Source organism: Galeopterus variegatus, unplaced genomic scaffold, assembly GCF_000696425.1.
Source record: "Galeopterus variegatus unplaced genomic scaffold, G_variegatus-3.0.2 Scaffold355, whole genome shotgun sequence".
Taxonomy (NCBI): domain Eukaryota; kingdom Metazoa; phylum Chordata; class Mammalia; order Dermoptera; family Cynocephalidae; genus Galeopterus; species Galeopterus variegatus.
The window spans coordinates 347400-370873 of NW_007726466.1; the positions used below are offsets into that span (position 1 = coordinate 347400).

At 38.1% G+C, this 23474-nt stretch overlaps 1 protein-coding gene across 1 annotated transcript in view; it reads right to left on the reverse strand.

Annotated features, from left to right (window-relative positions):
- The window catches only part of GAP43 (growth associated protein 43), a 103913-nt gene that overhangs the window by 5535 nt on the left and 74904 nt on the right, over window positions 1–23474 (reverse strand). The gene's annotated exons all lie outside the window — the stretch shown is intronic.

A 23474-nucleotide genomic window follows, 5' to 3' on the forward strand; every position in this document is an offset into this window, starting at 1 on the left:
TATATCTACATTTTATAACCTATTCTATTCATCAGTATCATTGCCTTGAAAGAACTATGAATTATGACTTTCTTGGGCCTTTAAATAAAGTATCTAGTTATTGCCAACATTTTTGAGCTTTTACTATGTGCTTAGAACAGTCCTTGTATCATTTCATGTAATCATCACAGCTACTTTATTATATTTATTTATTTACTTTAACATTTACTTGTACATATTTGTGGGACAAGTGCATTCTTTCAATACACCGCATATACTGCACAATGATTCACTTGGGGCAGATAGCATAGCTTCGTACCCATTAGTCCACCACTTCTCCTCCTCTCTGTTCCCCCTCCCTTCATGGCCTCTGGTAACCACTATTCTACTCTCTACTTCTATGAGAACCACTTTTCTTTTTTTAGATTCCACATATGAGTGATATCATGCGGTAATTGTCTTTCCTCACAGCTACTTTAATTATCTCATTTTACAGCTGGAGAAGCTGAGGCACAGGGAAATTAAACAGTTTACCTAAGGCCACTCTGTTAGCAAATAGCAGCAAATTCCAACCTCGGACAGAGCCGTCTAGGCAGCTTCTACTTTCTATTGCTTTCCCTGCTCTTGCCTTTGCCCAAAAAGGGTGGATGGGCTCAGAGTGAGAACTAGAATCGGAAATCACAGGTATATATGCCTGGAGCCTACAAAGTCGAAGAACTGGTCTTGTTAAAAGCAGCTTAAAATGGAGGGAAAAATCCTGACTAGTCTTCCATAATATGAAATCTGGTCTTGGCACTTTCCAGCATTAATTACATAATTTGCAAATGCTAGACATGAGTTAACATGTAATCTTTAGTATTTTGTGCAAAAACTTTGATCATCATGGTGAGTGTCAAAAACAGATGAATGGCTGAGACCAGCTGGTCACTCCAATTACTGTGATCCAATTAGGATAAATAATCACATTCCTCATCTAGAGGATCAACCTCCCTCTGAGACAGTTATTACTTAAGAAGAGGCTGGAGAAACTAAAAGACTGAAGTGAAATCTTCAGTGCCAAGTGACATGAAACAAGTGAATAGAAGTAACCAGGCTTAGAGCTGGCAAATGAGAAAAGGTTGGAATTGCTGATGTAACAGCTGAAATCCAGCTAGTTGAAGAGTAGGAAATACCTTTTCTTTTTCAGTTTACCTCTAAAGAGTATTTTTGCTTATTTTAAATATGAAAACCTTATATTAATACTGTTATGTTGGTTAAGACACTACAGAAAAAGCAAGATTAAATTAATCACAGTGTCTAAAAATTTGTGTTCCCCTCAAATTCATAAGCTGAAACCCTAACCCCCAAGGTGATAGTATTAGGAGGTGGGGCCTTGGGGAAGTGGCTGGATCACGACAGCAGAGCACTCATGATTGGAACTGGTGTCCTCAAAAAACAGGCTGCAGAGAGCTAGCCAGTCCCTTCCACCATATGAAGACACAGTGAGAAGGCACCATTTATGAGAAAGCAGGTTCTCACCCAGCACTAAATCTGCCAGTGCTTTGACCTTGAACTTACAGGCCTCGAGACTGTGAGAAATAAATTTCTATTGTTTATAAACCACCTATTTTATGGTATTTTGTTATTGCAGCCAGACTAGGACACACAGGCTACATACACACACACCCACACACAAGTGTGACCAGTGAATGTATCCTCACTAAGAGTCATTGATGTTATCTACCTAGTGATGCCTTCTCTCAAAATTAGTCTTCGCCAGGGCAAAATCAACCCCACAAATTTGGTTCTGAGACAAAATGTGTCCAAAACAAACAAAAAGCAAGAAAAACTGATGATGTGTTTTAGTGGTTTGGGTGAAGAGAAAAAAAAAAGTTGTGTTTTTTTTTTTTTTAAGATTAAACATTGAATGATTTTTCAAATGAAACATGGTCATGTTTTCAGGAGTAAACAACCTTATTCTTGTGAGAGGCTTAAGCTAGGGACTCAAAAACCTGTTTAGTCTACCCTCTTGATATTCCAAAATTTAAGTGGTATGCATATCATTTAGTCTCAAAAATTATATTCAGTCAATTTGGACAGATAACATAGGAATCTGACAAAAAGCTGTAACATGCCCCTGCCATGGCATTTAGCCTCGCTGCTTTTTCAAGCCCAAAGACCTCTTAGAAATCACCATATTCACTGGCAGTCTCCATGAATTTTATCATTTCTGTGTTAATTTAAAAAGAGAAAGTTAAGATCGTAGAAAGCAAAGTCATGTTTTCTGAATGTTCCAGAGTTGAAAGATGTTTCAAAAGGAAGGAAAAAATTTGTTCATTCTTTCATTTACACATCCAATGAAAGGAATGCCTTATTATGTGCCACACACTATTCTATGAACTGCAAATATACCAGTGGTGACTAAGGAAAAATTTCTACCTTCTTGGAATGTTTATGCTAGTAAGCATTGTTTGTTGGAGAAAGGATAGTAAAGAAAAGAAAATAGCTAGATGAAAAGAGCTGAAACCAAAGGGGCATAATTTCTCCTAGGTTACTTCTCTTGGATTTGCAAATACAAAAGAATTTTACAAGTTTTGAAAAGTGAAAAACCCAAATAGTTTTCACATTCTTGATCCACAACCACCATTCCTAAGAAAGATCAAGACCACGTTAAGACAGCAATAAAGATGTAAGTGATTTCTGTGTCCATTTGAAACAGAGCAATGGTAGCCTGAAAAGACTAAGAGGACTTGAGTGGACAATTTCACGTGGGTCCTTGAAAGATGTATGCCATACTGGCTCTCTGACCCTTGCTGAAATAGTTTCTGCAAGCTAGCTCTTGCCTTTACACATCCCATTCATTTCCTCGAAAGGGTGAGAATAGCAGGTCTGTGTGTTCTGTTGGTGACAAATACCAGGAGCATATGCAGCAGTGGCTGCTTGTGCGCTCAGCCAGGCAGCCCGGTTGCGACGCTGCTGGAGGGATGGCGGTGCTCCCAGCTGCCATCGCCCACACTGAGCTCTAATGGCCTTGTGTTCTGGATCTTGTCCAGACCCCTCCACAGCCCTACATTATTGAAATTAGGTTGAGTGGATTTCCGAGTAAAACATTACCTCTTGGGACCTGCCCAGCTCTCCCCAGGCTTGTCAACATTGATTAAATAGAAGCTGCTATCATTCTGGGGCCATGCCCACAATTACTCTACCAATCACCACTGGGCTGGGGTGTTTGCTTCCCTTCTCTTTTCATTTTCATCTTTCTTGAATATTAAGCATCATCAGCTCAAAAGCTCAAAGGAAAGCAATAAGAAAACATTTGGTAGCTAACTCACATATGGCTCTTTTGTTACTTACATGGTCTTTCACTTGAGCTGTGTACCAGATGTCAATCTGGAGGCTGGGTTGCTTTTGGTGAGCACGGGGATCTACATTTTACTCTCTTCATCACCATGGTTCAGATTTTAAGTTCTTTTCAAAACACTGAGCCAGTATATATCATTTTGATGTCAGGAGAATGGTGCAAATAACACCTATGCCTCTATTCTTTGCTTTCTGAGCCTTCGAAAGAAAGAATAATCCTATTGCTTATGGCACGACTCACTCAAGAATTTTAAAGACTAACAAACAAGAATTTAACCAAGAAGAAAATTCAGAGGCAGTAAGGTGGGATTCCAGTGTTATCTGAAACACAGCATGTTAATTTCTACTTCTCCCCTCAAAAGTTTAAGCCTCGGACCAAGCTGATTTATATTCTACTCTTGACTCTGCCACCCACTAGTCATCTGACCTCAAGAGTAGTTACATTTCCTTTCTTTGCCTCAACTTCCTAATCTATAAATAATGTGGATAATAACACCTGCCCTATCTTATTGCAGGTTGTTTGGAGGTTGAAGAAAGGTATTTGAAAGCACTTTGTAAAATGTAAAGTGCAGAATGTGCAGTATGTGGATATTTTAACCCAACCTATGGGATTTGAGGTCTGTTGAATTTTAATCCAACCTATGGATTTGTGAAATCCACTCAACCTAATTTTAGCCATCATGTTTAACATTCACATTTCAGAAGGAAAAAAGCAATTTCTCAAATGAAAAAAAAAATCTTTTTTCTTAAATAAATCATTAAGAGAACTTCTCCCCCAGAACGTTCCTGTCATGTTTCTGACTCTGGTCAGAAGATAAGGATATGAGTGACTATTAATTAAAGAGAACTACTCTTATAGAAGCTGGAACAGAATGCAGAATTTCTTTTTTTTTTTTTTTTCCTTTTTGTCTTTTTTCGTGTCCGGCAATGGATCGCAACCCTCAGTGTTGCGCCCGTACCAGACCGGGACCGGCAACGGGATCGCAACCCTCGGCGTTGCACCCGCACCTCGCTCAGCCAGTGAGCGGGAACCGGTCTGTATGTGGGATCCGAACCCTCGGCGGGAGCGCCGCCGCACTCCCAAGTGGCGCACTGTAGCAGTGCGCCACCGGGCCGGCCCCAGAATGCAGAATTTCTAATCTACAGAAAAAAAGTTAGTGTTTTTATCTGAAGGAGAAGAGACTCAGAGATATTTTTAAAATTAAAACAAAAACCAAAGAAGGTACAAGTTGACTAGCTTTGAAAATGTCTTACATATTATCCATAAAGAGTATCTATCAAATCATCAAAAATTAGTATTCTATCTTCCTCCCCCATTAGAAACATGCAGAAAGATCAATAATTATAATTTATGTGGCTTGCATGGTTGCCCCCAGTAAGATGAGGTAAATATATAAAATTAAGCAATGTTAACTTCATTTCTTACCATAATCACAATGAATGCATCAACTTCTAAAAATTAAAATTCAAAACAAAAATTGGAGGATATTTTGACTCTAGCATAACAGTCTAGTAGACTCATTCCCTCATCCTTCCTCCCAGATAAATTACATGCTGAGCTGGCAGTTGAACCTGTAGGTCTATTGAGGTATTGCTTTGGTTAGTATGTGAGAGAAAAGGAAAAATGTATAGTCAGCGTAAAGTTAAACAATGATGGCTTTTATGGCACTGAGAAATTGTGAGAAATGTCATGTCAGGAATAGAAAGGTCATATGATATTGATCATTGCTAATAGTGATGATCAGAAAGAGTTAGGCCTAGGGATTTGGGGTTTTCTCTTTTCTGTAGAATTATATATATATATTTTAAAGTTCAAGAGTATGTGTCCAAACTTATTCACAGACTTAAGAAGATCTAAGTTATAGTAGATCTCTCTTCTCTTCACATTTTCAAATCCTTATGAGCTTGCCACAGTTGATTGCAAGTGGTCATTACCACAGTTGCAATGTTGGCTAACAGCACTTTGCCTTCAAACAATTTCAAAATTTCTTTTTGAAATAAAGACTCTTCTCCCAGGGGAATTCTAAACACATGCACACGTGTGCACCCACGCACCCACATGATTGTGGGGGATTTTACAGTTTTATTTAAGAACATTAAGATATGATAGAATCACAGAATCCTAGAGCTTAAAAGGATGTAAGAGATATTCTATCCCCAATTTTCTTGAGAAGAAAATTGAAGTTGCAAGAGATTAGGTAATTTGCCTATGGTCACAAAATTGAAAAAGGTGGCACTGAAACCCAGGACTCCTGACTCACAGTACTCTTTACTCTTTCTTATCATGCTACCTCTCTGGGAGACAGGTGCACATGACATTTAATACCCCAAAATGTGCTTTATCTTTAGGACTTGACGACCTTCGTTGGCTTGGAAACTGAAGCTAATAGTTTGGTTCAATTATCTTACCAAACAAAAAAACGGAAAAGAAGGAAAACAAAAACAAAACATAGGTTGTGTTTTTAACTAATTTCAGTGCACATAAAGCATAAAACTTTCGCTTAATCTGAGGGAAGGATTATTTTTGACAGAATTTTATTATTAACTAATTTTTTATACTTAGTTTGTATTATGAAGGACCATTTATCATAAAAAATTGTTTGCTGTGAACTGCAACTACAAACAGAAATGAGAGGCTGAAGAGTCCTGACAAATCTCAGCCAAGAGAATTTATGTATCCTGGAAATTTAGTTCAAAACCATATTTAATAAATTTTTTCAGGGATTTGAACTAAACCAAAGTGTAAAACAAAGACTGGAATGAGTGGAATGAGCAGAACTGTCTGACTGAAACTCAACTCTAGGAGTATTCTTTTCATACTGATCAATGAATCAGAAAAAGATTTTGTTGTTGTTTTCCCTCTTTAAATACTCCATAAATTAGTTTTAGCCAAGTTCAAATCAACAAATGTATTTTAAATATTTGAGTAAAAATAAATGATCTCCAAACCGAATTGGAACTGAACATACATTTCATTCAATTCAAACTTCTTAATTTTCACAGAAAAAATAGGTCAAGGTATAGCCCATGATATCAACAGGAAAAAAAAAGAGTAGGTGAGTAGTTTTTCTAGGTTGCCTTAGAATATGACTTCCTATAAAGCAAACTTTTGGATAACTTATACTTTATATGATAACCATAAGTTATCAACATTGATTGGCACATTATAGTGAATCGAACTTTTAAATCGTGGTTCCGAAACCATATACTGATACGTGCTTGGGTGCCACAGTGAACTCACAGGGCACCAAGTAATATTTTTAAATTTGAGAGAAACAACAATATCTGTTGGATACTGTGCAATCTATAATTATTAAGCTCTTTGGATCTAACTACCTAATAAACAAAACTGTTAAGTATTTCTTTTGACCTTGAGGTGACATGAAAAAATTGCTGAGCCATGGACTGAGAAAGTTTGGAAACCTCTGTTTAAAATTAATACATAAATCAATTGCTGAAATATGTATGTTCATGTATACTTACAAAATATAGTAAAAATCATTCTTTTGACCTTGAGGTGACATGAAAAAATTGCTGAGCCATGGACTGAGAAAGTTTGGAAATCTCTGTTTAAAATTAATACATAAATCAATTGCTGAAATATGTATGTTCATGTATACTTACAAAATATAGTAAAAATCAAGAATTCTGTTTGGGATTTTAGTTTGCTATAAAATAACAGTTACAATATAACTGATTATCCACTGACATCTTTTTTTTCATATTAGCATTGTAAAAAGCTAATTACTGTCTCTGTAGATCACCTTAGATATGAAAAAGTACTTTATGATTTGATTTAATAGCATATGTTCTTTCACATATGCCTTAAGATAAGCAAATTCTTGTTGTTGTTTTAGAACATGATCAGTTTACCAACACTTAATTCTAGGATGTTGTATTAGTCCATTTTGTGTTGCTATAACAGAATATTTGAGACTGGGTAATTTATAAAGAACATGAAATTTATAGCTTATAGTTTCTGAGGTTGGGAAGTACAAAATTCATCTGGTGGTCTCACATTGCAAAACGGTGAAAGTAGAGAGAACAACAGAGAAAAACAGACTCTTCTCTCCTTGTAAAGCCCTCAGAACCATGCCCCTGACCACCATTTTTAAACCATTCACTGCCGCATGGTCCTACAAATCTAATAACCTCTTCAAGGCTCCACCTTTCTTTTTTTTTTTTTCCCTTTTTGTCTTTTTTCGTGTCCGGCAACAGATCGCAACCCTCAGTGTCGCGCCCGTACCGGACCGGGACCGGCAACGGGATCGCAACCCTCGGTGTTGCGCCCGCACCTCGCTCAGCCAGTGAGCGGGAACCAGTCTGTATGTGGGATCCGAACCCTTGGCGGGAGCGCCACCGCACTCACAAGCAGTGCACTATAGCAGTGCGCCACCGGGCCGGCCCAAGGCTCCACCTTTCAATTTCCATAATAGGATTTCCCACCCTCTTAACAGTCACAGTGGGAGCTAAGTTTCTAATACATAAAACGTGGGGGACAAAATTCAAGCTTCAGGGATTTTGGCTGGAGACATAATTCAATCCACTGCAAATGTCAATTTCAACTTTATATAAATATGTTTAACACTCAGAAAACAAGGTTACAACAAACACTTCAGCACTTTCAACTCTGCATCTCTCCTTTTCACTTCATAGGATCCCAGGTGAGGAGAATCCTAGCTCAGAGAAGATTTTAGCTGTATCTTCTGAGCCTTTACAAACTCAGTTATGTAAGAGGCCAGTCAGATAACAATTGTGTGAAAATCTGGCTATGGGTAAAACTGGTGATGGGGTCTGTGGAGAACCGGAGAGTACAGGCTTTGCCCAAAGACATTAAAAATAAAAAAAAAACAAAAACAAACAAACAAAACTCTCACTGGAAAAAAGCAGGAGGCAGAGTGCCTGGAGTAACACACAAATTCTACCAGGAAGATACATTTGTGGACTCTAACTTCAAAATGGAAAATGTTCTCTTTAATCAAAATAAAAGATGGTTTCATATTTGCCTTTAAGAACTAACTTTAAACCCAGGGTTCAGAATTATAGTGCTGCCTTTTCTATTTTGCTAAATTGAAATGACTCCTATTCAAGATTTTTTAGTGAATGATGTAAACAGTCAATAATACCTACTTCAGATTTTATAAATGGCCTACCAAAGCAAAAAGATATAGCAAAAAAATCAGTTCTGCTCTGAAAAGGAGAGAATGGAGCTGAAGACACCAGAGATGGGAAAGGGGAAGCAGGAGTGGGGGTTAGGGAGAAATCAGTAAAGGGCCACAGAAAATGTTTACATTGTGTAATGATCAAAAAAAAAAAAAAAATCAGTTCTCAGTATTCCTGGTAGTGGATGCTGTTGGTGACCCTCTCAGAACTTACTTCACCAGCCCCATCTCCCAGCTGCTGGAGGTGTTGGCTGCTAACAGTCCACACATACTTCTTGCACGGGAGATGTGAATTGTGAGCCATCTCAACCTGGTATGCCTGAGGGGTCATGTCTCCTCTGTCCTCCATGAATACAGTGCCCTTGCTTTTGGACAAAACAACCTCATTTTATAATTTGTGCATCAGAGATCTCTGTGGGATCAGGCTGAGACTACACTTCTACACTCTCATCTTTGTCTGGCTTCGTCCTCTGCCCTATCCTCTTTTCTTGTTCCCTTATAGATTTCCACCAATAAATTACTTGTGTGAGAATTCCCTACTCAGGGTCTGTTTGATTCTAGAAATCTGGACCAAAGATATTCCTTTAACCAAAGATTAAGGACTGGAATTGGGAGGCAGACCAGCCAATTACTTAAGTCAATGTACACAGTAAATCTCCAAAGTTGAATCATTTGGATTTACTGCTTGTCATCCCTCAGGACCCAGCTCAAATGATTTTTTCCAACCTCCAAACCCACTGTAGACAGAATTGATCACTTTCTTCTCTTTATATGGAAATTATATCCCTTACAGTATATGCTAGTTCATGGTATCTTTTCTAGCCTCCTTCAGTTGACTGTGAATTAATTTCTTAAAAGAAAAGGATACATTTATTAGAATTTAAACTCCACAAAGGCAAAGATTTCTTTATTTTGTTCACTGATGAATCCCAGGTGCCTAGAAATGTGCCTTGCAAATATATCTATTTTTTAAAATGAATTAATGCATCTATATTACCCCCAACTCCTAATATTATGCTTAGCATAAGATGGGCATTTAATATTTATAGGAGCAAAGAAAGTAATCGAAAAATGAGAAAATCCCAAGAATGTTTTCTGACATCTAGATAAAATCTCTATTACCTCAGGCAGATAGAAAAAGTGTGAACCTATAATGTTACCATGTCCAAAGGAAACAGAAAATGTTTACCTGAGTTTCAAAATACTGGATTATAAAAAAGAATCTCAATATTACTCTGGTTCATAGCCATGGAAAGCATCATCTCATTGTCTTCCATTTCATTGCTAATTTTTTTTTGTTTTTTTGGCAGCTGCTGGGAACAGGCATCAAATCCTGAACCTTAGTGTTATCAGCAACATGTCCTAACCAACTGAGCTAACCAGCCAGCTCACTGGTAATTTTAATTGTATAACTAATTTTATAACAAATTATTCAGATATTTTTTTAAATGTAAAAAATAGATATCTACTATAAACATAACTATTTTTAGATGGCATAGAGTAGTGCTTAAGAGATCTGTTTCTAGAGACAGACTGTTCTATGTTTGACACTTACCATGATTTTGGGTAAGTTACTTAACCTCTTATTGCCTCATTTTTCTTAAATGTAGTTGGTAGAAATATTGATACCCACCTAATGGGGTTGTTACGGGTATTAAAGGTGTTGATTTAAACTCTTTAACAATGAATGACATGTTTAAGTAAGTGTTCATAAGTGTTGGCTCTTATTAGTGACTAGAAAGGAACTAACATTGGTTTAATATTTACTATGTGCCAAGCATTGTGCTAAGGGTTTTACATATAAGTATTCAATATGCATGTTTCCTGCTTTTCCATTTCTTCATACATAAAGTAGGAATAATAATAGCTACCTCATAAATTTATGATGAGCATTAAATGAGAAAAAAAAAAAAACCTAACAGTGCCACTTTCTTGCTCAGATGGTGCCTAATAAGTGAGAGTTATCTTTGCCCTCCTCCCCACTAATTCATGTTTATTCAATCTCAGCCCACAGCCAAAGAGAAACTTTCTTCAAATATCCTGAGAAAGGAAAAGAAAAGTCTGTAACTTACAGAATTTTTGCTTGTAGAGTTAAAAAAAATAAAAACAGTTCTTTGAAAAAGGCTTTGAAGTCAGGGGCCAGTGTCCAGAAATGATTGCAAAAGCAAACATGACTATTGGCCAAACTTGAAGGACAGCAAAGAAAAAAGTCATGATTCTGTGATGCAAGAACCAAGGCTGCTAAACAGTAATGTCTTAAAGGGCAAAGACTTTTCTGTTATTGCTTCCAGTTAAGGACAGAACAATCTTCTCTATTTCACACCCAAAGAAGAGCAGCCAGTTGATTTCAAAAGGAAATAACCTTATCTCTGTGCTTAACTCCTTGTAGATACAGCATGTTTACCATACTGAATAAGCAAGGGCCAACTCACTGCCTACACTTAGCTGTGTAGTAAATCTTGCAACAAGTAGGCAAGTTACAGAGGGCATGGCAATTCTTCAGGCTTAAGACATCATATCCAATTTTAAGAAAAATTTCTGTATTTGATCATAATTATAGAATTCTACACTTGAAAGAGACCTAACACTTCTTGTTAATTGGTGTCTTAGGCTTAAGGAAAATGATCAGATACAGTGAGATTTTTCAGCTTTATTGTAAGAAAGATCTTTTCACTTCCAGGAAGTCTTGCAATCAACTGGGAACAGGGTATATGTTGGGAGAGAAATCCCTGGGGAAGACTGCTCTGATGGGTTTGCTCTACTTATGCATGACACTCCCTCATTTGGGGGCCTTTTCAAGTGGGGAATCCCAGAAGACTTTGAAGAACAGTCAGGACTGGGTAGGAAGTAGCTGTTTTCTACAAAGATTTCCAGGCAAAGAAATGTCATACTTCTTTGGAAACTTGTTCAAACATAACTGAAGTCAGCATCCTGTCTCCACCACCCACCTCAAAGGATTTTTTATAATTCTTCCTGTTGCATTTTGGAGGAAGTTAATAATTTTTAAAAAATAAGACCTCATGTATTTGATGTGAATTATTTAGGTCCATACTTAGAAACTTGTTCAAACATAACTGAAGTCAGCATCCTGTCTCCACCACCCACCTCAAAGGATTTTCTATAATTCTTCCTGTTGCATTTTGGAGGAAGTTAATAATTTTTAAAAAATAAGACCTCATGTATTTGATGTGAATTATTTAGGTCCATACTTAGAAGATGAGGAAAAATTGATCGGGCTAATAGTGTTTGTTGGTCATTTTTCATCGGATGCACTCTTAGTTTTTCTTTCTCAGTTTTCCACATTTATTGAACTAGACTGCTTACACATTGTACCAGCCATTTCAAAAGTTTGATTTTTCTTAGGTATTTTATTGTTTTCAACAATGAGTCACCCTAGAATTTATCTAGTGATCAGTTACAAAAGTGTTAAGGTAGTAATTTGTGTCGTCAGACTTTGAGAAAGTTAATAAACTATCTTCCAGGTTATACTGATTTCCATTTAAAAATTCCATTATTCAGTGGTAATGTCTTAATATATACATTGAGTTAATATGTCTTATTACAAAGTTGATATTTCCAACATTTATCTTTAAAAGCAAAAACAGATCTGGGTTTGCCAAATCCTGTGATCTGATATTTGATTAAATAATTTGATTATCTGACTCCAGGATTAAAATACAGAAACCAAAGCTAGACATAATTCTAATACTATTAAGAGTCACACCAGTAGTGACTAGAGCTGCTTGGAAATATTTCCTATTTATGAATATCTATTGCTTGGGCAACATTTAAATTTTTAGAATAAAAGCACTGCATTCATGAGTCATATTCAGCTCATGCCTTACCATGACTTGCCACGATGTGTTTGGGTAGTACTAGAGACTACTCAGACAATTATTTATTTTTGTTGTTTAATTTCCCTTATCTACACAACACAAAGGAAACTAGAGACTTGGCAGTTATCTTGCTAATTTTGTCAATGCAAATGGCTAAATCACATAATTCAGGACAAAAATACAAAATCTGTACATATTGTCACAGACTTGCCTTGTAATTGTTCATAAAATTATGCAGCAATGAATGCTGAAGGAGACCTTAGTGATGATCTGATCTCAGTCCCTCATTCCCTATGAGAAAAACTGAAGACAGACAATGTTTGTGACTTGCCCAAAATCACACAGCTGATTAGAATCCAACAGTCCTTCCATAAGACCCCACTGCCTTTCACAGCCTTTGCGGATGAGTGGATTCTACCATTTGATTTTAACTTGCATCCCTCCCCAGTAGTCCTAAATGTACTATGTGACTCTACTCCTCCCTGCCTCCATTCCTATTTTCCTTTGTGCAATACAATGTAATTCAATATAATTTTGCTGTAAGAGCTACCAAAAGTAAACTTTAGATATTCTGGAGACTTGCAGAACCAGGGTTGAGGATTATTGTTTTATCAAATTTCAACACGTTATGTTCAGATCGTGAAAGGTGAAGTGGATATTCTTCAAAAAGGGGAAGAAAATGGGGACCTCTAAAATTAGTAACTTAGGCTGAATAGTTACCATTGATTATGGTAGGTTTCATAAATTAAATAACTAAAAAATTATTGAATAAAGAAAATCCAGAGAAATTCATGAGAGATCATTTCTATGTCCTGAAGAAGAGGAAATAAAAGTGTGTGTCATTCCCCTCACCTACCACCCCTGCCATCAACCACCCACTCCACATCCCAGTGCTAGCAGTATGTTAAGATGCCAACTGTGAAAATTTTACTCAGTTTCGAAGTTAATTTTTAAAATACTATTGTAACAAGAAAGGTGTTTGTATTATGTGCTTGCACGAGGGTAAATAAAAGCAATCCCCATCTCTTACTGAGACAATTCACTTTGCACTCATTGTGTGCTTTGGCTTCCTGGGGCCTGTTAAATTATGGTGCTGCTTTTGAATAAAAAAAATTGCTTTAAGAATCAATAGCACTCATTGGAACACAACCAGAACCATACTGAAAAAGTAATATTAGTATTTGTACTGATTTTTCTCTTTTTTAGTCAAAGATCTCAAGGCTCTTATATTTAGTGGCAAAGAATGTTATAGCTTAGACTATTTGGGGACATTGGGACAATAAGCAGTTAAAGAACCAAGATTCATGGTAAGTGTATATCTTATCTGGGATAGAACTGTAGAATCATATATGTTCTGTCTATCATATAATATTGCCATTTGAAAAATCATCCCTCTCTCTTTTCTCCACCCTATGTTTTTTTCTCCAATGAAGTCATTTTCTAAGACACATCTTATGTCTAGAAACTGCCTCCTATTATCTCTCTTCTTTCACAACCCTATTTACTTGAGAGAAATCAAAACAAATACAGAAACCTTAGAGTAGGAAGGGGCCTTGGAGACCTCTAGCAATCTCCCACCTAATGCAGAAATCTCCTATAACACTCCTAAGCAGATGGACAGCCTCTGCTTCAACAGGTCATTACAGCTCTCGGTGTAAATTATTCCTGATACGCAGCTAAAATCTACCTCCCTAAGCTTTTATGGAATTCTGTCTTCTGGAATAACACAGAACAAATATATCTTCAATATATTCTTACACAGGATAGCCCTTCAAAAATGCAAAGATAGCCTCTTTCCTCATGAAGTTTACAAACCCATTTTTTATATCTTTGATTAACAAACTTTATGAAAGAATAAATTGTAATTAAGCCACTTCACCTTCCTTATTTAACCTTACCATTTTTCTAACAGTGCTCTTCTTCAATTCACCAAAAACAAACAAAAAAAAATTATATTCCAAACTCTAAGGCCTTCTCTCATTTACCCTTGTTTTTTATCTTTCTTTGACTATTCTTTCTTTTGAGTGGTGACCTTTACCTGAGGTGTACATTTCAGCAAACAGCGACAGTTAAGAAATTCCCCCAATCTTGTGCTTTTTGAAATTCCCCCATCCTTTTGTACTCCAGGAAATGGCTAACTACACCCTTCTCCATGTGATTTGCTGTCCGATCTTTCTCAGAACTTCCATAATACTCAGGGGTGACTCTCTTGTTTAACTGTATCCNTTTAACCTTACCATTTTTCTAACAGTGCTCTTCTTCAATTCACCAAAAACAAACAAAAAAAAATTATATTCCAAACTCTAAGGCCTTCTCTCATTTACCCTTGTTTTTTATCTTTCTTTGACTATTCTTTCTTTTGAGTGGTGACCTTTACCTGAGGTGTACATTTCAGCAAACAGCGACAGTTAAGAAATTCCCCCAATCTTGTGCTTTTTGAAATTCCCCCATCCTTTTGTACTCCAGGAAATGGCTAACTACACCCTTCTCCATGTGATTTGCTGTCCGATCTTTCTCAGAACTTCCATAATACTCAGGGGTGACTCTCTTGTTTAACTGTATCAAGGCCAAACATAAACTCTTCTCCTGCAGCCTGAACCTGCTGACACAACCAGACCCAGATACTCCAACTTCCCATCTTTTGTCTCACAATGTTTAGCTGAAATTAGAATTGTTTGTCCCATTGAAATGAGCTAGACACACAGATAAACAAACCCTGCTCAGTTGACTAGACTTCCCCCGATTGCAAAACAACCCCAGCTGTAAATAATCCTCCAGTAACTTGTCTACTCCTTCCTATAAAAGTCGAATGGAAAATCACTCCGCCAAAACTCTATTGGGACCTGGGGTTCCTATTGCAATATCTTGGACGCAATTATCTCCTTGTTGATATATTTTGGCTTTGACACCTTCTTAAAATATTCTTCTTTCTTAACTTCAATGAAGACTATGTTCTGGATTTATTTCTGCTGTTTCCTAACTTTTCCTTTGCCAGTCTGGGTCTAGTTTTTTTCTCACTGTCTCCTAACATGATCACAACTCAAGATTCAATTCTACATTTTCTTTGTAGACTGCATCAGGAAAAAAATTTTTTCACTGAAATTAACTTAAGTATACATAATAATATAGAAAAAGTTCTATGAAGCATCAACACCTTCTAGCCAAACACTCCAGAAACATATATGTAGTCAAACAAAATTGGGTTTATCTACATGTTGCAGCTATGAAGAATATATGTATACCATGGAGAACCATCAGGCACCTCAATAAGAAGAGATTAAAAAAAACTTATTTGGGCTTGTGTTAGGTGATTGGGAGATGAATCAAGGAAGCAGAACTTTGCTCTGGATTAGAATGCTGTCACAAAACAGGGGTAATTTGATGATTAGATATCTCAATAAATATCTAGAAAGAAGAAGAAATGAAGGAAGAGTCATTATTCACACTAGCCAGGTTAGGAAAATAGGTGTCGTTTTATGGTTTGGAAAATGTCCATATTTAGTCTGTGTTCAGACACGATTGTGGTGGTCTTGCTTTGTCATAACGCCTCACAGAAAGTGCTCTTGTCTGATATTGGTGTTCTGTAAAATTGCTTATGTTAACAGGAGAACACTAAGGCTGACTTGTGAGCACAGGCCAGCTCCTGGCTGTCGGGGCTGCTTTTCTCTTTCTCAGGATAAATAAGAGAGAATTTGGACTTGACTTTTCCAGATCTGAGGCATCACTTAATGCCCTTCCTTGTATTTGTCTATATCCCACTCTATAGTTTTTCTTCTAGTGATCCTACAGACATGTAATTCCCCTGAGCATCACAGAAACAGAAATCACATTGATTGCCCAGAGATAGTGAAAAAATTCTACCTCAACCCCGTGCCATCAGCGGAAGCTCTATCCTGAAATTGCTTTTACTGGCTCTTAAAGATGCTTATGATTCCCAATGGACTAGTGGCTCTGTTTTCTAATTTAAAATATTTTAATTAAATAAAATCCTTCGTGAGGAAGAAAGAACGAGCCAGGTCGGAGTCTGTCACCTCAGTTCTCTCTCACTGCACTGATATGACAAGACAGTAAGTTTGGGTTTTTCACTCTCTCTCTCTCTTCCCCTCCTTCCTTTAATGGCCTGTCAAAAGGAAACTCCATCCAGTGTCAGCATTAATGCCTGCTGTAAATAAAAGGGAAATGGGAGGAAAGAGGAGGAGGGAAGAGAGGAGGGTGTGTGATAGAAGCTAGATTTGCAGTTCAATTGCAAGGCATCTCTCAGAGTGTCTAGACACCAGCTGCCTGGTTACCATAGAAACCCACTAACTTTGGCTGATGGGCTGAGTAGTAATGACTCTCAGGAGATCTGGGTGGGAGCATGTTGGTGGAGAAAGGGGAAGAGAGGCTGGAAGTGACGGTACAGAGGGTGTTAAGAGTAATATGGGAGAGGACAAGAGAAGACACTCTCTTTGTGAAAGAGTGGCACTAACTCTGTTACTATTTCTCTTATGCACGTTACACACGTGGTGACAAGGTACAAATCTGCCAGACCCAGCAGGTGTCAGGACACAGGTTGCTAAGATGAATAGCTGAATTGGAATGATTATATTCCCATCAACCTCCTACCAGTACCAAAGTACTTCCTCAGTAAACCAAAGCTTTCCACAGTAAATAGACATGATCCACAATTGCCTACCTAAGTCTCCAGAGTAGGAAATCCTAATCCCCAAGAATGGTTGCCACTTTTACAAGCCCACAGCAATGAGGACTAATCATAGCTCCTTATACCTACAGTGTCCTTCCTTCCTGCTCCTCCCATTTTTCCTCGTCATATGTAAGGGTTGGACAGCTGTTCCAATAAAGGAGGATGGTAGTGGGAATGTTGAGGGGTTGAGTAGGAAATGAAGGGTTACCAGTTCTGGGGCAAACCATTAAGCACACAAACATATTTTGTTCCTGTACAAATTCCTAGCATCAGAGGTTTCCTATAAAGTTTTATAGTTGCTTGCTGTCACCCTGGCTCCCACCACACCTTCCTTTTACACCGGGATTTCCAGATAGCACTGACACCCCCATCTCCTTGCCTCTCTCATCACCCAGTTTTGTGCCCACTCCCACCCCCTACCCATATCTTTCCACTCCACTTCCTGACTCAGTGCCACCACATACAAACATACCCCATGGACCTCATCAGGAATGAAGAGCAGCCCTTTCTCACCAAAGTCTGTCTACAGCTAAACAGACCATTTTTATTGCTTGCCTCGGTGCTTTGCCTTTATTCAGGCAACCTTACCAACCACAGTTAGAATCCAAGAGAAGACCTACTGGTTTTATTGCAATTATCTGGGACACAAAACTGTTTTCCAATTGTGCAAAGCTAATAGATGGTATGAGACTTAATCCTCGGACTCTGACTGATTGTGACCAACAGAGCGGCCTGTGCACTTTTATGCAGTGATTTCTTTGAAGAAATGTTCCTATACGAAAAATGTCCCAATCACATTGAGCTATGATCAACATGTAAGCAAATTCAACATACTAAAAAAGGGCTACTTACAGGTAAATGCTGAGTTAACTATAATTTACGACAATAAAAAGAGTGAATCCACCAAAGACTCTTTTAGACATTAAAGCTTTCATGACTTTGATGATTCAACATAAAAGAAAGGCAGCTTACTCCTAAGCAAAGGTGTGTTTTTCCCCTCTATTTCCAGTCAGGGCAGAATTCCTGGTGGTTTTGAATTTGCTAAAATGGTTTTCTGCTGTTAAAGATATATCTTTTGCATTGGGAAATGAAACAATTTCTTCCCTGTGGCCTGTACTCCATGCAGGGTGATTAGGAAGCAGTGAGGCTAGAACATGGATCTGGTGCTCTGGTGCCACAAACACAACCCAGTTACAGTGTTCAGCTGCCCACATCTTCTGGTCATTAGGAGGCACTACATGTGAGAACTATATGAATCACCAAAGAACTTGCAGGGGCAAAGGAAGATGGGAGAACATCTGCCCAGGTGGCAGAGATGGAGTTTCTTCGGTGGTGATAAGGAGTAAACCAATTGAGTGTGCAAGTGATTTGGGGTCACCTTTGCCACCTAATGTGGATGGGATCATGACCAAAAGAGCTACCTATTATGTATATACAGATACACACACACACACACACACACACACACACACACACACACACACACACGTTATCTTCTCCCTCATTCACTGAATGAATGACTGTCTATTGAGCATTCACTACCTGTTCTAGTTGCTAGGGATACAGCAGTGAACAAAACCATAGTAAAACCAAAACACCCTGTCTTCATGGAGCTTTTATTATACTACAAATAAATAAATAAAAGGCATAATTTATTAGATCTTGGTGACAGCTATGAAAAAAATTGAGTTGGGAAGGAGAATAGGGATTAATGAGATGAGGATGAGGTGACTATGTCAAACAGAGAGAAAGTTTCTTTGAAAAGATGACATTTAAACAGAGAGCTGAAGAAGGTCAAAGAGTGAATGATATGAGCATCTAGAGGAGGGAGGTTTCAGGGCAGAAGGAATGGTAAGTGAAAACGCCCTAGATGTGAGCACACCCGGTTGCTGAGGGAGCAGCCTAGAAATCACTATGGCAGAATGGACCAAGAAAGGAAGAGCAAAAGGTGAAGTCCAAGTGGTGACCTAGTGGGGGTGCTGATCATGGAGAGCTTTCACTGAATGAATGACTGTCTATTGAGCATTCACTACCTGTTCTAGTTGCTAGGGATACAGCAGTGAACAAAACCATAGTAAAACCAAAACACCCTGTCTTCATGGAGCTTTTATTATACTACAAATAAATAAATAAAAGGCATAATTTATTAGATCTTGGTGACAGCTATGAAAAAAATTGAGTTGGGAAGGAGAATAGGGATTAATGAGATGAGGATGAGGTGACTATGTCAAACAGAGAGAAAGTTTCTTTGAAAAGATGACATTTAAACAGAGAGCTGAAGAAGGTCAAAGAGTGAATGATATGAGCATCTAGAGGAGGGAGGTTTCAGGGCAGAAGGAATGGTAAGTGAAAACGCCCTAGATGTGAGCACACCCGGTTGCTGAGGGAGCAGCCTAGAAATCACTATGGCAGAATGGACCAAGAAAGGAAGAGCAAAAGGTGAAGTCCAAGTGGTGACCTAGTGGGGGTGCTGATCATGGAGAGCTTTGAGGCTGTTTTAAGGACTTGGCTTTTATTGGAGTGATATGGATGCTAGAGAAAGTGAGACATCCTGAGGTTCTGGATATATTTTGAAGGTGGAGCCAGTAAGATTTGCTCACAGACTTCATGTTGTCAGAGAAAAAGAGTGAGGGATAATTTCAAGACATATGGGCTAAACAAGAAAAGATGGACTTGTCATTTCCAGAGATGAGGAAGACTGGAAAAGAAGCGGGTTCAGTGAGGAAAAAACAGGAGTTTGGTTTTCAAAATGTTTAGTTTGAGGTGTCTATTAGACACACAAGTTGAGACGTAGAGTAAGCGGATGTCTGGAGCAGGGAGAGAGGTCTAGGCTGCAGATGGAACACTGGGATTTATCACACTGTAGACAATATTTAAAGCAATGAACTGGGGGAGATCACCAAAGGCATAAAAGTAGATAGAAAAGAGAAAAGAGGAGATGCAAAAACTGAGCTGTGGGGTACTCTACCATTTAGAAACACGGAGATAAAGAAGGAAGATCAAAGGAAACTGAAGGGGACTAGCCAGGGAGTTAGAAAAAATATATATATCAGGAATTGGAAATGTGCTAGAAGAGCAGTAATAAAAGTGTTCAAGGAGTAGAAAGTTTGATCAACTATCAAACACTGTTAGTAGGTCAAAGAAGATGAGGCCTTACAATTAACCATTGGATTTTAGCACTGTGGAGGTAATTTCTGACTTTGGGTAAAGTTGTTTCAGTGGAGGGTGGAAGGGTAGATGTGACTGTTGTATATTCAAGAGAGAATAGGAAGAAACAAATTGGAGACGGAGCATATAGACACCTCTGGTTGAAAACAGAGACTTAGGAGCTAGGCTGCCTGAGTGTGCATCTGGAACTCACCTCTTCCCAAATGTGACACCTTAGGCACCTTATGTAACCTCCCTGTACCTAGATTCCTCCATCTATAAAGTGGAGAGATAGTACCTACCTAATAGGGTGCTATAAGGTATATTACGTATAAAATGTTTAGATGGTATGCTCAGTAAGTTAACTATTGCCACTTCTCTTAATACTTAAAAAGACGGGATCCTTGCAAACAAGATCTATCATCAGTTATGGAGACTAAAATTACAATTGTTGTTTGAACAATTATGATGAAAAGTCTGCCAGTTTTTAATCTACTCTCACAGTGCTTTATGGCAGATTTGGATTGAACCACCTCAAGGGAGTGTCATATTCCATTTTCCACATAGTATAAGATTCTGGTTTTCAACGAATTTGAGGTTTTCCAATCACTAATATTCTAAGAGATCCCAAAATATTGTTTTTCTGATGATACTGAAATTCAGTGGTAGTTTATATAAATAAGTTTGAAATATAAGTATATGATATTCAAAGTGTTAAGGCACTGAAATTTCCATGCTATAAAAGCAGTTCATCTGACATTCTGTCAAACAGAAGTCTTTATCAACTAACACTTCTACATTACAGTAAAAATTGGCATTTTTATAATGGTTCTAAAGTGTTTTATGACTTTGATTACTATACTTCTAATGCTGTGTATCTTTCATTATATCTCAAACCTTTCCCAACTGGAAATCCAATAACAATATCAGTGGCAATTATTAATCAAAACATCTGATTAACCAGAATGTTCCATTTCCCAATCACATTGGAAAACACAGAATTTACTGTAAATATGTCATTCTTTCTCTATCTTGAGGACACCCAAGTTAAATGATAAGAATAAAAATAATTATATAAGATCCTGCTGTACTCACACTCACTAGCCATGTAGCCTAAGATAAGTCATTTAAGTTCTCTTGCGTCTGTTTCCTCATCTGTAAAAGAGGAGCAATGACACCCCTCATCAAAAGATCATTGTAAAGCTTAAACAAGAAACTCCATGCAGAGCATTTAGCAGAAAGCTTGGCTTAAGACAAGTAAATGTAATCTGTATTTTTATCATCATCAATAGAATTGTTGCTCTTATAATTATTCTACAGTAAGGACCTAATAAGTGAACACCAGACCAAAGACTGAGTAATTCAAAGCTATCAAATATGCATTAGGTTGGCTTCACATTTTAATTAAGGCTTGAGTTAATATTAGAAATACAGTCACCATTGTTTTTGTGAAGAAGCCTCGATTAATTATGAGATCAATAAATATACGGGACGTGTAATGTGTTCATATGGATTTATTTCACATGAATGGCTTTTGAGGTGGGGCTGGAAAAACAATCCCTACTTCGATTTCTGGGCTGCCTGCGACAGCAGCCTCAGCCACTCAGGATTTCAAAGATGCTCTCACAGCATCCTGAATGACGGCACCACCACCCCCAAGTGACAGGGGGACAAATGGCTGCTGTCTCACCACACATCTCCCCTGCCATCTCCTCCACCCTCCCGCCAGCCCACCAGCAGCACGTGCCAACATGAGCTGCCTGCCTCACTGGGATCCTCAGCTCCATTAATAAGCCTTGGAAGGCTGATAATTGGGGATTCGTGGAGCCTGCAGTCTTTCAATAAGCCAGGTTGTTATGGAAACCAGAGGCAGACCTCCATGTCCATATTATTGATCCTAAAATAAAAAAATAAAATAAAAGTGGGGAGTTGAAAAGGATCATTTCAATCCAGTCTCTCCCATGCCCCACCAAAGCCCCCATCATTTTATTTTAAAAGTTCACCACCAATTTGTACATGAGAATTCACAACTCCTCTGTCTCTTGATTTCTTTTTCAGCACTCCCCCACGCCTTTCTTAATTACAACTGAATGTTTTTTCACCTCTAGCAGAAAAGTCAGCTGAGCAGGGTACTAAAGGAATACCAGAGTAGACACTCTAAATCTAATTTAACACCATGGGATTAATTCTGATTATTTTAGCCAAGAAAATCAGCAATGAATATCAATGTGCTTTCCTCACCATTAAAAAAAAAAAAAACAATATTTGGACAGGATAAAAGAACAGCCTCAGAGTCTCCCACTGGCCCTTAAAGATGTATTGTTCTGTAGCAAGATGGCCACCCCCCACGATGAGTCACATTACTGTGTTCAATGCAAGGAGCGTCCAGCTCTCAAACTGTTAGAGGAAAGGGGGCCGTTATCTGGGACTACTTTTAAAAATTAGATGACAACCTCCTAACAATAAAAATCTGATTACTCGTTTTTGTTATTGAATTCAGGCATGATGCCAGAGCACACCTGACTGTGAGGCCTGTAAATGGCACTAAATGAATCCAGCCTGGAGGCTGCTGTAGGCCCAGAATCACGGACTCAATCCCTGCACTGAAAAGACCAGGATGCCATTGTTTCCTGCTGAAATTCCTATATCATCCCAGCAGAGGGCACCAGCGTAATTCTGTTCCCAGCTGTGGAGCCTGGTGGAAGGCAGACGCATCAGGAATCACTCTCCAGGAAGAAATGACCCCAAGCAAATGATACAGAGACGCAATAAGGGAAGCAACAACCTACTGTGACTGCATCCTACTTTTAAGCTGTCCTGAAATTAATTTTTACTTTTCAGTCTTTCGGAAATGACCCAAAACTCAGTCTAGAAACACTGTTTATTGAAGTTGCTTTAACAAATAAACTAAAATTATTCGTCTTTGAACTGAATTAGTAAGTATGAATTGTGCTTTGTGTACCTTGTAGAGACATCAGCGTGATTCTTGGAGCAAAAATAATGTAGTAAAGTAAAAACTTCAAATTCTCTTTATTTGCTACTGGACCAAGAGTGAAATTCTCTGACCACTTTAAGGCTCTGAACACTTCAAGGTTCAACATATCCCACCTTTCCCTCATTGACACAAGCTACTGAAGCCAGTATCCTCACCAGTGTCCCATGATAATGTTTCTTTCTTTCCTTCAGACCCCACCCACCATCAGGCCTCTGAATTCCTTCTCTGCAATTGCCAGCAAGCACATACTTACATCATTCTTTACTGGTCCTGTTTCGTTCATTCCTTTTCCTTTTAAGAGCCTTACGTTTTTCCCCAAACAAATTATAACT